The sequence below is a fragment of the Dipteris shenzhenensis genome, chromosome 33, assembly GCF_047967505.1.
Source record: "Dipteris shenzhenensis isolate YYH24624 ecotype China chromosome 33, Dip_SZ_1.0, whole genome shotgun sequence".
NCBI classification, from domain to species: domain Eukaryota; kingdom Viridiplantae; phylum Streptophyta; class Polypodiopsida; order Gleicheniales; family Dipteridaceae; genus Dipteris; species Dipteris shenzhenensis.
In genome coordinates, this window is record NC_141628.1 from 26,503,297 (window position 1) to 26,519,736 (window position 16,440).

Below are 16,440 nucleotides of genomic sequence, written 5' to 3' on the forward strand. Positions count from 1 at the left end.
ACAAGAGATAAGATTAGCATTCAGTTGAGTTGCCATCTTTAGATAGATAAGAAAAATAAAGTAAAAGTAGAGTTTTAAAAATGGGGGGTCCACCACACCCATTTTAAGAAAACAACAACAACAAAAAATTAACAAATTAAGGGGAAACTAAGCAAAATAATAAAGCCTAAGGGATTCACTAAAACTTAAGGAGGCTATAGTCAACCATATGGTTGACTTGACCAAAAAAAACGAGGACTAGGGCTAAAGTCACAAGTACTAGGTACAAGGGCTAGAAAAACAAAGGCGAGGCAAGTGTGGCGCAGCACACGACAGTCTTTAAGAGGTCAGGAGTCAAACAACGGAAGACCACGGAGGCATGGAGGGCAAGGAGGGTAATCAACGGAAGATCGCGGAGCAGGAGCGGACAAGGATCTAAGACGGAGACTCAGCTCCTATACAACGAAGCGACTAGCTTGCAAAAGTGCAAGCAGCCGAATTGAAGCCATCAGTGGTGGGTAGCGGGAATTGAACCTAGAGCAAATAATGAAGCACATGGAATAATGCGTCAAGAACCAGAAGTTTACGAGGGTACCAAACCACTACAGGTCTTGGCAACGCTCAAGAGCAACGGAGTACAAAGAGCTCGCAATAGTGTGCAGCCGAACCAGCACCTTCTAAAGAATCGATAATAGAGAGGAGGAGCTTACAAGAACGCAGGGACTGAGCTGTGAGGAAGCTGGGTATATCTAACGACAAAACTCGTGCAAGAGCTAAATGCACCTTGTAAAGAGGCGTTGGTGACTAAGGGGCCACGAACCATGAAGCGAATGAGTGGTGGTAAATCCAAGACGGGCATGCAGAGCAAATAGATGGTGTAGCTGGTCGCGAGCAAATAGTTAGAGGCTCAACGGCAGAGATAGATTTGTAGCTTGCACCGTGCGAGAGAGGGAGATTTGTGGGAAGGCACTCACGGAAGACCATCCACAGTATAAGCATGATGAGGCCAGCCTGAGCACGTGGACGAGCAAAGCTCATCATCTGGTTGACGCTCGGTGACATCCCAACCAGCCAGGTGCAAGACTGCAAAATGGCCACTGAAGCTTGGGAGCTGCTCAAGAACATCTATGAGGAGAAGACCATTAACTTGCAACGCAATCTAAGAGGCATCCCCGCGCCAGCTAGCCTTTCATATTGGGCCTTTCGTCGCCACAGCCATTTCATAACTACCAGGAACATATGATTGCAATTGAGGTGAGCTGCACCGCAGTAAATCCTCCACCAAGTTTTTGCAGTTATACAAGACTCCAGCCAAAGATTAAGCAGTAGAAACTCATATATCACACTACTGGGATATCGGTTTTTCTATCCAAGCTCAAACTGATAGAGCGTGATAGAGCTAGAACACAGTTTCTTCTACCATTCGTAACAAACTCGGCTAGTACCTGAAATTCACTGAGTGGACGCATGCTGAGCGCTTTGTACCTAATTGTCATAGTAGAATAGAGTGGAGTGTCCCAGTTTCCTTCGTTCCTTTGTTCCCAACTTGGTAGCATGTGAGGGCTGAGGAGCGAGGAACATGAGCGTTAGTCGGGGGATAGAGGTTACTGTAATTTTTAGCTTAGAAGCCCTTTGAACTAAGGTTCGAATGGGAGAGAGAATGTACCAGTGTCCATTCTCTTTGTCACTGCCACCATTAATGGGGATCCTTGGATTCTCTCTCTAGTTGTCCTGCCTGCTCGATACCTCTCCAACATATATCTCGGAAGATCAGAGATGTTGTGGACCACATATCCCATTTCACAGTGCGCCAAAGTAGAGTCCATTAATACGACATTGACCTTCATGAATGCTCTGGCATAGTCCCTCTAAAGTACATCCAACTGAAGTGGAGTATACCCAAGGTATTGGTACTATGCAAGAAGTTTAACCTCCCGCTCATGAGGAGTATTTCAACAAAACATAAACAAAGTTAGTGAGGAGTGTAAGGCAGCATCGAGAAGTGTGAGACTAAGATACTCTAGAGTTCAGTCTAATCCTTCTCTAACAATTAATAAAGTAAGGACCAAATGGTCTCTTTTTTTCTTATATCCCTTATTGGTCCACTATGTGAAGTTAGTCCTAATGAAGCATACTAGTGGGTTTACCAGGGTAAGTTAGGAGATTCTCTTAGATCTCCTGGAGTATATTACATATATCCTATTATTAATTAGGGGCATAGTGGTCTAATATGGGTAGGCATCATTCATTTAAGGGGCCTTATCCCATTAAATAGTATTAGAGCCCATTCTCAATATGGTGGTCTCTATGGTAATTCTCTATCGTGGTCCCAACCACATATTTGTAGCGAGGAGGAAGGAGATGTACCCCCCAATGTAATCACTAGGCCATATTTCTTTATAAGGGGATGGGACAAATGAGACAAGTACAATATGAATGCTCTTCCTTCCAGATGAAAATGAAACAAATCAAGTGAACAATTCCCAATGCTTACCAATACTTTCCCCCATGCTCTTTTTGCATCCATGTAGAGCCTTTCTGCCAATATATGGGATAGATATAAACTCCATTGTATCAAAACATTTACCAAAATGAGATGCACCCCTAGAGATCATAGGTCCAAGGGGTGTGTGTGTGTGTGTGTGTGTGTGTGTGTGTGTGTGTGTGTGTGTGAGGCTTACAAAAACTGCCCTGAGAACAAGTAGTGGTTCTGAACCTGGTATTACGGGTGAAAAAAACTCCTTGAAAATCTTAATATTACAATCATAGTGGAACATGAGAAATAAAATAAGGTAGAAATCCTGTAGAAATTAAAACTCCTAATTTGGAGTGATGAAGAGTGCACAGAGCAATGAAGACATGATCTCATTGGCAACTACATCGAGACATATACTAGTGTCAGGGACTGTTACCTGCATCAATCCAAGAGAAGATGATGTTAGAACATATACAACTTGTAGCTTGGGACTGCAGGTGTCATAGACCCCAACTGCTTGTTATTGCAGTCAAGAATATGACCCACCAAACAACGAAGAAATCTAGCAATATCGTATTTATGAATATACACTTTTAATTAAAGGTGCCAAGCTAGAATGAGGGTCAATCTCATAAGCAAAAAAGAAAGATAATTTTATATGTTAAGTTGCAATATGAAAAAAGGAGAACAATAAACTATAATGAATTGCATGCACAAAAAGGAAGCATACTATACTCTTATGAATGTCCATTGCTTGCTAGGTCATTTATCCAATCACAGCTTAAGAGGAAGGAAAGGCGACTGGCACAAAGTCAAGGAGTTAAAGGAGAAGTAAAGAATTAAAAGAGAGTTTTAAAGAATTGATAAGAATTAAAAGGAATAAAGGAAAAAGACTTATCTGCTAGCTTATGTGCTCATACTATAACCAGTAGGGAATTGAGTTACCAATTGAAAAAAGGGGGTTTTGAGCTAAAGAAAGGTTAGTATGTGGTAGCAATACAAAGAATGTCCTATCCATAAATCATCGATAGATTCGAAATAATCTCACAAAGAAACCTATTTCCGAGCATTGTTTCTATGTTCTTAGAAGAACACTACATAAAGAAGCAAAGAAAGTGTTACAATCGCTCTCTTTGACTAATTGGGAGACAACAGAGCATGTCATCGGCATCTAGCCCAGAGACATCTGTCACATAACGATTATCAATCCTTGCACTCTCACCTCCATAACAAAGATCTCCTTAGCCATACGATAATTCTCATTCTGTATCTAAGTATAACATTAGGAAGTATACGTAGGATGAGTGGCTACGCATCAATAAGATATACTTCTAGACCACTCGTATTTCCCAGGGACCAAATAACTAATTTCGTGTTACTGATACACTCGTTCCAAAGCGAAGTTGGAGCCTCGAATGTTGGAAGCAAAGAATCAGCCTTAGGCTCGGCACTCGGATCAGAGAATTGCATGCATTTCTGTTCAACTATGGTATCCATAACAGATGGTCTCAAGGAAACGTTGAGAAACACGTCAACTCATCCTACGCATCAAGCAAATGTAGGACAATAAAGTTGATGAACTAGAAAGTATTGTAGAGCGTTGTAGGATAAGAACAGAGTGCAAGAAGTTAGCATCTAGCTAGACCCGGTTGCTCTAAGTCCATGATGACTTCAGAAGTAGATCAGCTTCACTAATCTTTACACTCTCTTTACATGAAAAATCTCCTTAGAGTACTCGAACACGTGATGGCAACAGCCTCATCACTGATAGCGAAATTTATCTCCACAAGAAGAGCTTATGTGTTGATACATGCTTGTGAATGGCAAGGGAAAAGAAAAAATTGTCGTAGGGTAGGCATTCTAGGAGCAAGAGAATCGTGTAGATGCGAGGAAAAGCGTTACTGGCATACTTCCTCAGTAGAAATGAGCATGGGACTCTGCGAACTCACCAAGGAGTTGCCAGCAAACCATAGTGAGCCAATAAAAATGCGTTCAAGGGGAGACAAAACGTATCTTCACTTACCTAGGAGACTTCAGAACTATGTCGCATGCGATCCAATATGAGCCGCTTCCCTTGGAAGTTGGAAAGAGGTCATCCAAGCAAAACGTTGTGTTGAGAACAGAAAGACAGGAACGAGAAAGGAAGGAAAGAAATCCAGTGAGATAAATGGAAGGAGGGCCAAAAGGAGTTATCAAGGGAAAAAGAGCAGGAGACCCCTCGAGCTAGAGGGAGAAGATTGTAAGTGAGGAATTCGCTTGTGAGGAGAAGCAAACCGAGAGGAGAGTCTCTACGAAGAAGACAAGGGGGGACTGCAGCGAGAAGGTGTGAGGGAGGGGGAAGCAAAGAGGAGTTTCAAGGGAGGGAGGAGTTCTCTGATGTGCCAAGGGCAAGGAGGACAGTACGCCTTTGCAAGGGGACTAGCAAGGGAGCAGGACACTCCACGAGATTTGCAAGAGGGAATGATGGGGACATCAGCTTTATGTCATAATAATTAATGATTTTTGGAGCTTTGCCTATGAAGCAAAGGGCATGCCTTCCAACCAAAGGAAATGCCAAGATCATGATCCTAATCTAACCACTCCACTAAGGCCTGGCTCACTATGGAGAGCCACACGTGGCGGTACTGAGGACCTTGGTATGACTTTAAAAGCTTATTAATGTTCAATAGGTTAGGCATCATAATGGGTGTTTAATTATAAGGAATCCTAAGGAAATTCAACTTTAAAACATAAAAGCAAAGGGTTAACTATTAAGGATGCACGTCCAATAAAAGTAGAGGGTCAATTAGTGGTGAAGTGTTTCCAGTAAGTGATATGATTTCAACTTTAGTTTCCCACTATGATAGTGTCTTTAGAGATATCAAGGGAAAGAGTGACTTGTGAGTTATAATCAAAGCGAATGAGGGAGCGCACATAATAATTAATCTCAAAGTCAACTTTATGGGGGAGCATGTTATTGTAGTTAAGAGGACAAAACCAAGGTCAATTACAAGGGAGAGAGAAATTAGTGCCTTAGACACCCATTTCCATAGCCTGACAGTGTGTGAGAATCTGACGAGGGAATAAGTGTGTGTGTGTGTGTGTCACACACACACGCACACAAAGAGAGAGAGAGAGAGAGAGAGAGAGTCTTAGATGGAATACGGCATACAAATGATGGTACTATGGGGCTTATATGTGAGGAGAATAATGAGAAATAGATATGAAACTATACACAATGCATTTGGAAGAAAGGTAGAGAGATATGAAACAACACACAATGCATTTGGAAGAAAAGTAGAGTAGAGGTGAATGGTAACATATGAAAAACTAAGTTCTTCAATGGGGAGAATTTAATGAGAAATAGATATGAAACTATACAAAATGGAATTGGAAGAAAGGTAGAGTAGAGGAGAATGGTAGCATATAAAAAACTAATTTCTTCTTGTTAGAGGTGGTCGGCCTCACCCATCATGTATAAGACGAATAGACAAAAGAAAGATAACATGTATAAGTGAAGTAAAGCTTTTGTGGCCCTAAGCTAGGTGTAGCTTGACTTGTCGGAGGTGCAACGATGTGATCATCCCACATAGGTGCAACAAGAATTTGGGTGTACATGGGCTTAATGATCCCTTTTTAAAATTAATCGATGATTATTAGTAGGACAATGGAGAGGATTAGGTATATAGGCGGGCCACGGGGCGACCTAAGTTGTCTTGCATAAACTTTACCAAGTGACACCATAACGAATATGTGGCTCTATTGAGCTAAGATGATGCAACAGCTTTCATGTCTCTATCTTGTACTATAGATGCTTGGAGTTGTTGTAGGTAGATATCCACAATCGACAAGACAATTGTTAAAATTACAATAATAATGGCATTCTATGATGTCGTTATTTTATGGTGGCTTAATTCAAAGAGGAACACTTACTGATGATAACTACATGACACTAGTAATGCATGAGAAAAGGTTGCTTCTTTAGTGTTTAAAAGATTCCAACCTTTGATTTAATGGTGGCTTGATTTTTTATAATTTTCTATGCCAACACATGATAAATATGATTATCTAAGACGTTAATGGATGCTTATTAGTTTCCTTATTATAACTTGGACAAAAAAGTCTCTCTATCTATCGCTAAGAAGAGTTTACCAATTTATTGTGTTTCCTTGTCTCTTGCTTTTTCATCAAATGCCCTTGAGCCTAAGCACACATTAATAAAAGGAAAGGAGTTAGAGTGCATCTTTGCATAACCAATGGTAGTGGCCAATAATTCTTTGGTCTATCCCCTTGATGCCTCATGTGTAAGATACAACTTTTCCATATCAAAAGTCCAATTCAACATTGTCAAGATTTCATGGCATCATTTTTCTCATAATATTGCATCCCATTTTAACAACGTATTATGTTTTCACATTTTAGGAAGAAGTGGATGTTTGAAGAAATTACAAAATAGGAACTTTTTTCATGTCCACAAATGAGTGGCTTACTTGAACACCAACTACAAGCAATCCAATTGGATCTATAAGCAAGTATGAAAACTTTAGAAAGCTTGGTTTTTCCTCTACATGAGGGAGTAAAAATCTTCTAGGTAGAGCATATAGAAAAGATCATGGAGTCCTTAAAGTGAGTTGCAATAAATCTTCCAAACTTAGGAATTAAGGAAGATTTTCTAGTTGCAAACCAATGAGGGGATAGCTAGGTTCCAAACCTTTATTAGCTTTCCCAATTCTTTTTTGTGACTTACACTACCTACCTAGCAAATTCTTTTTTGCAAATTGATAATTTTATTTGCATACATAAGTTGGGTTACATGTGCATATTTGTGAGCATTATGATACTTTTCAACCTACGGAATTCGCACATCAAATTTATGTGACCACCACCAAAAAGGAAGGCCTCGCCTGAATTTCTATGAGTGAATAATCATTAGGCCAACTTTGCACACCTAGCAACAACTTTATCAACAATTGATTGATCTTCAAGCACTTGGGAATTTGTTGAAGAAGAAGAGCTTTACATTGGTTTATGCTCTTTTCAAAAATTTGACTATGAGATATTGATGTCCAAGTATCAGAATAGAAGCAGTTGGGTCATTTTCTATTGCTATATTGCATGCCTTTCAATATCTCATGTTATTACGTGTATCAACTCCTTCCATATCATATGTGAAGAGTAGATCTACAAGTATTTGTGAAGAGTAGATCTACAAGTAGGTTAATGTTTCAATTGCCGTCAGTGGTATCAGAGCGGGATTGATCAAGCTCCTGTGTTGAGAGAGCGATGCGAGATCACAAGCTTTGCAAGCATGTCAAAAAGGTTCACCAAAAGACTCGAGGGACAATTACTTGTGTTTCCAAAGTAGTTGAGAAGACCAAGAAGCAGATCAAGTTCAAGGAGAAGACTTGCACTCAACGTATTGGCAGAAGCGTGTTTTCAAGAGCATCTCGGTGGTCTCATATGTCCATGGATTTCGGGAAGAAGACAAAGGCAAAGGCAATGTTAATCAAGTTCAATGGCAGGAATTTTACCAGCTGGCAACTCTCAACTAGATTGTGGTTTATGTAGAAAAGCTTGTGGGGTATTGTGTTTGGGACAGAAAGAATCGACTACCGGAGAGGCTAATAAATAAGCGTGGAGAAAAGTAACAACAAGGCTATGGCATGATGGGCCGAGCTCTGGGGGAGAATTATTTTCATCGTCTTGAAACGACGAAGTCTGCTGCAGCAAACTGGACAATTCTTGAAGCATTATTCGAGGTTAAAATACACCATTTGAAGGCAAATCTAAAGCAACATTTGTATGATTTACGCATGGATGACAATGAAGAACTGGCCACCTTCCTAAACCACATGCAATCTTTGATAAAGCAACTTTCAAAGCTTGGTTCAAAGATTGAGGATGAAGACCAAAAAGCAATTTTACTAAAGATTTTACCCTCCAGATACTTTGAGACAACTCGCATTCTTTGGTTAGATGATCAGACTGATTTGATTGATTGTGTTGGTTTGCTTAAGGAGAAAAAGCGAGAGGAGAATATAGTTATTGGTGATACCACAAATGCAATGAAGGATAAGCAAATTGTGACGAAAGACAAGGGAGCCTGCTATTATTGTGGAAAGCTTGGTCATATAGAGAGATTTTGCAATAAAAAACAAAAGGATGAGGAGGCAAAATGAGGAAAAGAGAGCGCTTGTTTGTTGAGGAACCTCCACCGTAGAATGAGATAGCGGGATTCATTTCAGACAACCTGCTTGATCAAGATTGGCCTTTCTAAGTCCAGTTAATTTTCAGAATAAATGTTTTTGTGGTGATTGTTGACGAGTTTTGACTTTGATGCCAGTGTCTAGCTATGATGCCAAACAAAAAAATTTGTTAGGCGATGACGCCTAGGTTTCTTTCAGGACTACGATGTCCATTTCTTTTCTATTGTCTCCCTATTCAGATCAACGGAGGTTGTGGGAGCGGTGATCTTCTAGGGCGATTCCATGTGGCTTCAGTGTATTGGTCTACTATTGTGGCTTGTGTCTTGGTAGAGCCTTGCAAGTGTGTGTTGGGTTTGGTTGGTGGACTGTGTGCGAAGCTTCCTTGAAATCCTTAAGTGGCATTTGGCTCTTGAGATCTCTCTGGAGACTTGGGCATTATCTTCATGTGTTGCATGGCGGTTTAGCAAGGTGACATATAGTCGTTAAAGACGATCATCTCGATCCTTTTGTCATGAAGGCCTCGTGCCCGGTCAGGTCTCTATTTGGTGTAAGCATTAGCAGCTAGCAAGCTTGCTTTGTAGGGTTCATAGTCGAGTCGCTTCTAAGACTTTGTAATAGCCAACAAACCTTGTAGGGTTGAGGCTCATTCTGTTGAAGAATAATAGAAGCAATTCGGTCATTTTCTATTGCTATATTGCGTGCCTTTCAATATCTTGTGTATCAACTCCTTCTATATCATATGTGAAGAGTAGATCTGCAAGTAAGTTAATGTTTCAAATGCCATCAGTGGTATCAGAATGGGATTGATCAAGCTCCTATGTTGAGAGAGCGATGCGAGATCACAAGCTTTGCATGCATGTCAAAAAGGTTTGCCAAGAAGACTCGAGGAACAATTACTTGTGTTTCCAAAGTAGCTGAGAAGACCGACAACAAGCAGATCCAGTTCGAGGAGAAGACCTGCACTAAGTGTATTGGAGCAGGCGTGTTTTCAAGAGCATCTGGGTATAGTCTCATATGTCCATAGATTCCTTGAAGAAGACAAAGGTAGAGGTGATGTTAATCAAGTTTAATGGCAAGAATTTTACGAGCTGGTAACTCTCAACTAGATTTTGGTTTATGCATTTAAAGTTTGTGGGGTACTGTGTCTAGGACAGAGAAAGAACCGACAACCGGAGAGGTTGAGAAATGAACGTGGAGAAAAGAAAACGACAAGGCTATTGGCATGATGGGTCGACCTCGAGGGGAGGATCATTTTCATCATCTTGAAATGATGAAGTCTACTGCATCAAACTGGATGATTCTTGAAGCATTATTCAGGGTTAGAATGCGCCATTCAAAGGCAAATCTAAAGCAACAGTTGTATGATTTATGCATGGATGACAATGAAGAACTGGCCACCTTCCTAAACTGCATGCACTCTTTGATAAAGGAACTTTTAGATCTTGGTTCAAAGATTGAGGATGAAGACCAAAAAGCAATTTTACTGAAGAGTTTACCCTTGAGATACTTTGAGATAGCTCGCATTCTTTGGTTAGATGATGAGGCCGATTTCATTGACTGTGTGGGTTTGCTTATGGCAAAGGAAAAAAGCGAGAGGAGAATATAGTTATTGGTGATACCACATATGCAATGAAGGACAAGCAAATTGCTTATGGCAAAGCAAAAGTGAGAGGAGAATATAGTTGCTAGTGATACCACATATGCAATCAACGATAAGCAAATTACAACCAAAGACAAGTGAGCTTGCTATTATTGTGGAAAGCCTGGTCATAAAAAGAGGTTTTGCAACAATAAACAAAAGGATGAGGAGGCAAAATGAGGAAAAGTGGGCGCCTCTGCTATAGAGGAACCTCCACGATAGAATGAGATAGCGGGATTCATTTGAGATGACCTCCCTGATCAGGATCGACCTTTCTAAGTCCAGCTAATTTTCTGAATAAATGTTTTTATGGTGATGGTTGATGGGTTTTGCTTCGATGCCAATGTCTAGCTATGATGCCACACAAAAAAATTTGTTAGGCTATGATGCCTAGGTTTCTTTCAGGACTACGGTGTCCATTTCCTTTATGTTTTCTCCCTATTTAGATCAAGGGAGGGTGTTGGACTGGTGATCTTCTAGGGCAACTCCACGTGGCTTCAGTGTATTGGTCTATTGTGTTGGCTTGTGTCTTGGTAGAGCCATGAAAGTGTGTGCTGGGTTGGGTTGGTGGATTGTGTGTGAAGCTTCCTTGAGATCCACAAGTGGCAATTGGCTCTTGAGAGCTCTCTGGAGACTTGGGCGTCATCTTCACCTGTTGCATGGCGGTTTAGCAAGGTGGTATATAGCCGCTCAAGATGATCATCTCGGTCCTTTTGTTGTGAAGGCATCATGCCCGAGTTTGTGTCTATTTGGTGTAAGCATTAGCAACTAGCAAGCTTGGTCGGTAGGGTTCATAGTCGAGTCACTTCTCAAACTTAGTGATAGCCAACAAACCCTGTAGGGTTGAGGCTCATTCTGTTGAAGAATAATAGAAGCACTTGGATTGTTTTCTATTGCTATATTGTGTGCCTTTCAATATCTCATATCCTCACGTGAAATAACGCCTTCTATATGAAAAGAAGACCTTCAAGTAAGTTAATGTTTCAATTGCCATCATTGGTATCAGAGAGGGATTTATCAAGATCCTGTGTTGAGAGAGCAGTGCGAGATCACAAGCTTTGCATGCATGTCAAAAAGGTTTGCCAAAAGCCTCGAGGCACAATTACTTGTGTTTCCAAAGCAGCTGAGAAGACCCACAAGCAAATCAACGTTGAGGAGAAGACCTTTAGTAAGTGTATTGCTAGAGGCATGTTTTCAAGAGCATCTAGGAATAGTATCATATGTCCATGGATTCCGTGAAGAAGATAAAGGTAGAGGCGAAGTTAATCAAGTTCAATGGTAGGAATTTTGCGAGCTGTCAACTATCAACTAGATTGTGGTTTATGTAGAAAAGCTTGTGGGGTATTTTGTCTGGGACAGAGAAAGAATTGACTACCGGAGAGGCTAAGAAACGAACATGGAGAAAAAAAAACGACAAGGCTATTGGAATGATGGGTCGAGCTCTGAGAGAGGATTATTTTCATCATCTTGAAATGACAAAGTCTACTGCATCAAACTAGACGATTCTTGAAGAATTCTACGGGGTTCAAATGCACCATTCGAAGGCAAATCTAAAGCAACAGTTGTATGATTTACGCATGGATGACAATGAAGAACTGGCCACCTTCATAAACCGCGTGGCTCCAAGTGCATTGCTCTACTGTGCTAGCTTGTGTCTTAGTAGAGCGATGGAAATGTGTGCTGGGTTCGGTTGTTGGACTGGTGCGAAGCTTCCTTGAGATCCACAAGTCACAAGTGGATCTTGAGAGCTCTCTAGAGACTTGGGCATCACCTTCATGTGTTGCATGGTAGTTTAGCAAGGCCATATATACGCATTGCAGATGATCATCTCAATCCTTTTGTCATGAAGGCCTCCTGCCTGAGTCAGTGTCTATTTGGTGTAAGCATTAACAGCTAGCTAGCTTGGTCTATAGGGTTCATAGTCGAGTCGCTTCTCCAACTTTGTAATAGCCAACAAACCCTATAGGGTTGAGGCTCATTCTGTTGAAGAATAATAGAAGCAATCGAGTCGTTTTCTATTTCTATATTGTCTGCCTTTCAATATCTCGTGCTATCACGTGTATCAGTAGATCTATAACAAGTAAGTTAATGTTTGAATTGCCATCACTGGTATCAGAGCGGGATTTATCAAGCTCTTGTGTTGAGAGAGCAGTGCGAGATCACAAGCTTTGCATGCATGTCAGAAAGGTTCACCATAAGACTCCACGGACAATTACTTGTGTTTCCAAAGTAGCTTAGAAGATCGACAACAAGCAAATCAAGTTCGAGGAGAAGACCTGCACTAAGTCTATTGGTAGAGGTGTGCTTTCAAGAGCACCTGGGTATAGTCTCATATGTCCAAGGATTCCGTGAAGAAGACAAAGGTAGAGGCAACGTTAATCAAGTTCAATGGAAGGAATTTTGCAAGTTGGCAACTCTCAACTAGATTGTGGTTTATGTAGAAAACCTTGTGCCAGGTATTGTGTCTGGGATAGAGAAAGAACTGACTACCAGAGAGGCTGAGAAACGAACGTGGAGAAAAGAAAACGACAAGGCTATTGGCATGATGGGTCAAGCTCTGGGGGGGGATTATTTTCATCATCTTGAAATGATGAAGTCTATTGCATCAAACTGGATGATTCTTGAAGCATTATTCAAGGTTAAAATGCACCATTTGAAGGCAAAATGAAGAACTGGCCATGTTCGTAAACCATGTGGCTTCAAGTGTATTGGTCTACTGTGTTGGCTTGTGTCTTAGTAGAGCCATGCATGTGTGTGCTAGGTTCGGTTGGTGGATTGTGTGCGAAGCTTCCTTGAGATCCACAAGGTGCAAGTGGATCTTGAGAGCTCTCTCGAGACTTGGGCGTCATCTTCACGTGTTGCATGGTGGTGTAAGTATTAGCAGCTAACCAGCTTGGTCTATAGGGGTCATAGTAGAGTTATTTCTCAGACTTTGTAATAGCCAACAAACCCTATAGGGTTGAGGCTCATTCTATTGAAGAATAATAGAAGCAGTCGGGTCATTTTCTATTGCTATATTGTGTGGCTTTCAATATCTTGTGTTATCACGTGTATCAATTCCTTCTATATCATATGTGAAGAGTAGATCTACGACAAGTAAGATAATGTTTCAATTACCATGAGTGGTATTAGAGTGGGATTTATCAAGCTCCTTTGTTTAGACAACGGTGCGAGATCACAAGCTTTGCATGGATGTCAAAAAGGTTCGCTAGAAGACACAAGTGACAATTACTTGTGTTTCCAAAGCAGCTGAGAAGACCAACAAGTAGATCAAGTTCAAGGAGAAGAACTTTTTATGCAAAAACTTGTGGGGTATTGTGTCTCAGACAGAGAAAGAACCGACTAACGTAGAGGCTGAGAAACGAGCGTGGAGAAAAGAAAACGACAAGGCTATGGCATGATGGGCCGAGCTATGGAGGAGGATTATTTTCATCATCTTGAAATGACAAACTCTACTCTAGCAAACTAGACAATTCTTGAAGCATTATTGGAGGTTAGAATGCGCCATTTGAAGGCAAATCTAAAGCAACAATTGTATGCTTTACGCATGGATGATAATCAAGAACTGGCCACCTTCCTAAACCACATGCAATCTTTGATAAAGCAACTTTCGGAGCTTTTCCCAAAGATTGAGGATGAAGACCAAAAAGCAATTTTACTAAAGATTTTACTCTCCAAATACTTTGAGACAACTCGCATTCTTTGGTTAGATGATCAGGCCGATTTGATTGATTGTGTGCATTTGCTTATGGAGAAAAAGCGAGAGGAGAATATAGTTACTAGTGATACCACAAATGCAATGAAGGATAACCAAATTGCGATGGGTTTTGCTTCGATGCCAGTGTCTGGCTATGAATGCAGACAAAAACATTTGTTAGGCTATGATGCCTCGGTTTCTTTCAAGACTACGATGTCCATTTCTTTTCTGTTGTCTCCCTATTCAGATCAAGGGAGGGTGTTGGACTGGTGATCTTCTAGGGCAACTCCATGTGGCTTCAGTGTATTGGTCTATTGTGTTGGCTTGTGTCTTGCTAGAACCATGCCAGTGTGTGCTGGGTTGGGTTGGTGGATTGTGTGCGAAGCTTCCTTGAGATCCACAAGTGGCAATCGAGAGCTCTCTGGAGACTTGGGTGTCATCTTCACCTATTCCATGGCGATTTAGCAAGGCGATATATAGCCGCTCAAGACGATCATCTCGGTCCTTTTGTTGTGAAGGCCTCGTGCCCGAGTCTATATCTATTTGGTGTAAGCATTAGCAGCTAGCAAGCTTGGTCTGTAGGGTTCATAGTCGAGTCACTTCTCAAACTTTGTAATAGCCAACAAACCCTGTAGGGTTGAGGCTCATTTTGTTGAAGAATAATAGAAGGAGTTGGATCATTTTCTATTGCTATATTGCGTGCCTTTCAATATCTCATCTTATCACATGTATCAACACCTTCTATACCATATGTGAAGAGAAGACCTGCAAGTAAGTTAATGTTTCAAGTGCCATCAGTGGTATCAGAGCGGAATTTTATTGAGAGAGTGGTGCGAGATCACAAGCTTTGCATGCATGTCAAAAAGGTTCGCCAGGACGCTCGAGGCACCATTATTTATGTTTCCAAAGCAGCTGAGAAGACCCACAAGCAGATCAAGTTCGAGGACAAGACCTACACTAATTGTATTGGTAGAGGCATGTTTTCAAGAGCATCTGGGTATAGCCTCCTATGTCCATGGATTCCGTGAAGAAGATAAAGGAAGAGGTGAAGTAAATCAAGTTCAATGGTAGGAATTTTGCGAGCTGTCAACTCTCAACTAGATTGTGGTTTATGTAGAAAAGCTTGTGGGGTATTGTGTCTAGGATAGAGAAAGAACCGACTACCAGAGAGGTTGAGAAACAAACGTGGAGAAAAGAAAACGACAAGGCTATTGGCATGACAGCTTGAGCTCTGGAGGAGGATTATTTTCATCATCTTGAAATTATGAAGTCTACTGCATCAAACTGGATGATTCTTGAAGCATTCTACGGGGTTCAAATGCACCATTCAAAGGCAAATCTAAAGCAACAGTTGTATGATTTAAGCATGGATGACAATGAAGAACTGGCCACCTTCCTCAACCGTGTGGCTTCAAGTGTATTGGTCTACTGTGCTAGCTTGTGTCTTAGTAGAGCCATGGAAGTGTGTGCTGGCTTCGGTTGTTGGACTATGTGCGAAGCTTCCTTGAAATCCACAAGTTGCAAGTGGATCTTAAAAGCTCTCTAGAGATCTGGGCATCACTTCATGTGTTGCATGGTTGTTTAGTAAGGCGGTATATAGGCATTGTAGATGATCATCTCGATCCTTTTGTCGTGAAGGCAGGAACCTGAGTCAGTGTCTATTTGGTGTAAGCATTAGTAGCTAGCTAGCTTGGTCTATAGGGTTCATAATCGAGTCGCTTCTCAAACTTTGTAATAGCCAACAAACCCTACAGGATTGAGGCTCATTCTGTTGAAGAATAATAGAAGCAGTCGAGTCGTTGTCTATTGCTATATTGTGTGCCTTTCAATATCTCGTGTTATGATGTGTATCAACTCCTTCTATATTATATGTGAAGAGTAGATCTGCAACAAGTAAGTTAATGTTTCAATTGCCATCATTGGTATCAAAGAGGGATTTATCAAGCTCCTATGTTGAGAGAGCGGTGCGAGATCACAAGCTTTGCATGCATGTCAGAAAGGTTCGCCCATAAGACTTCACGGACAATTACTTGTGTTTCCAAAGCAGCTTTGAAGACCGACAAGAAGCAGATCAAGTTCAAGGAGAAGACTTGCACTAAGTGTATTGGTAGAGGTGTGTTTTCAAGAGCATCTGGGTATAGTCTCATATGTCAAAGGATTCCGTGAAGAAGACAAAGGTAGAGGCGACATTAATCAAGTTCAATGGCAGGAATTTTGGGAGCTGGCAACTGTCAACTAGATTGTGGTTTATGGAGAAAACCTTATGGGGTATTGTGTCTGGGACAGAGAAAGAACCGACTACCAGAGAGGCTAAGAAACGAACGTGGAGAAAAGAAAACGACAAGGCTATTGGCATGATGGGTCGAGCTCTGGGGGAGGATTATTTTCATCATCTTGAAATGATGAAGTCTACTGCATCAAACTAGACGATTCTTGAAGCATTATTTCGCGTTAAAATGCGCCA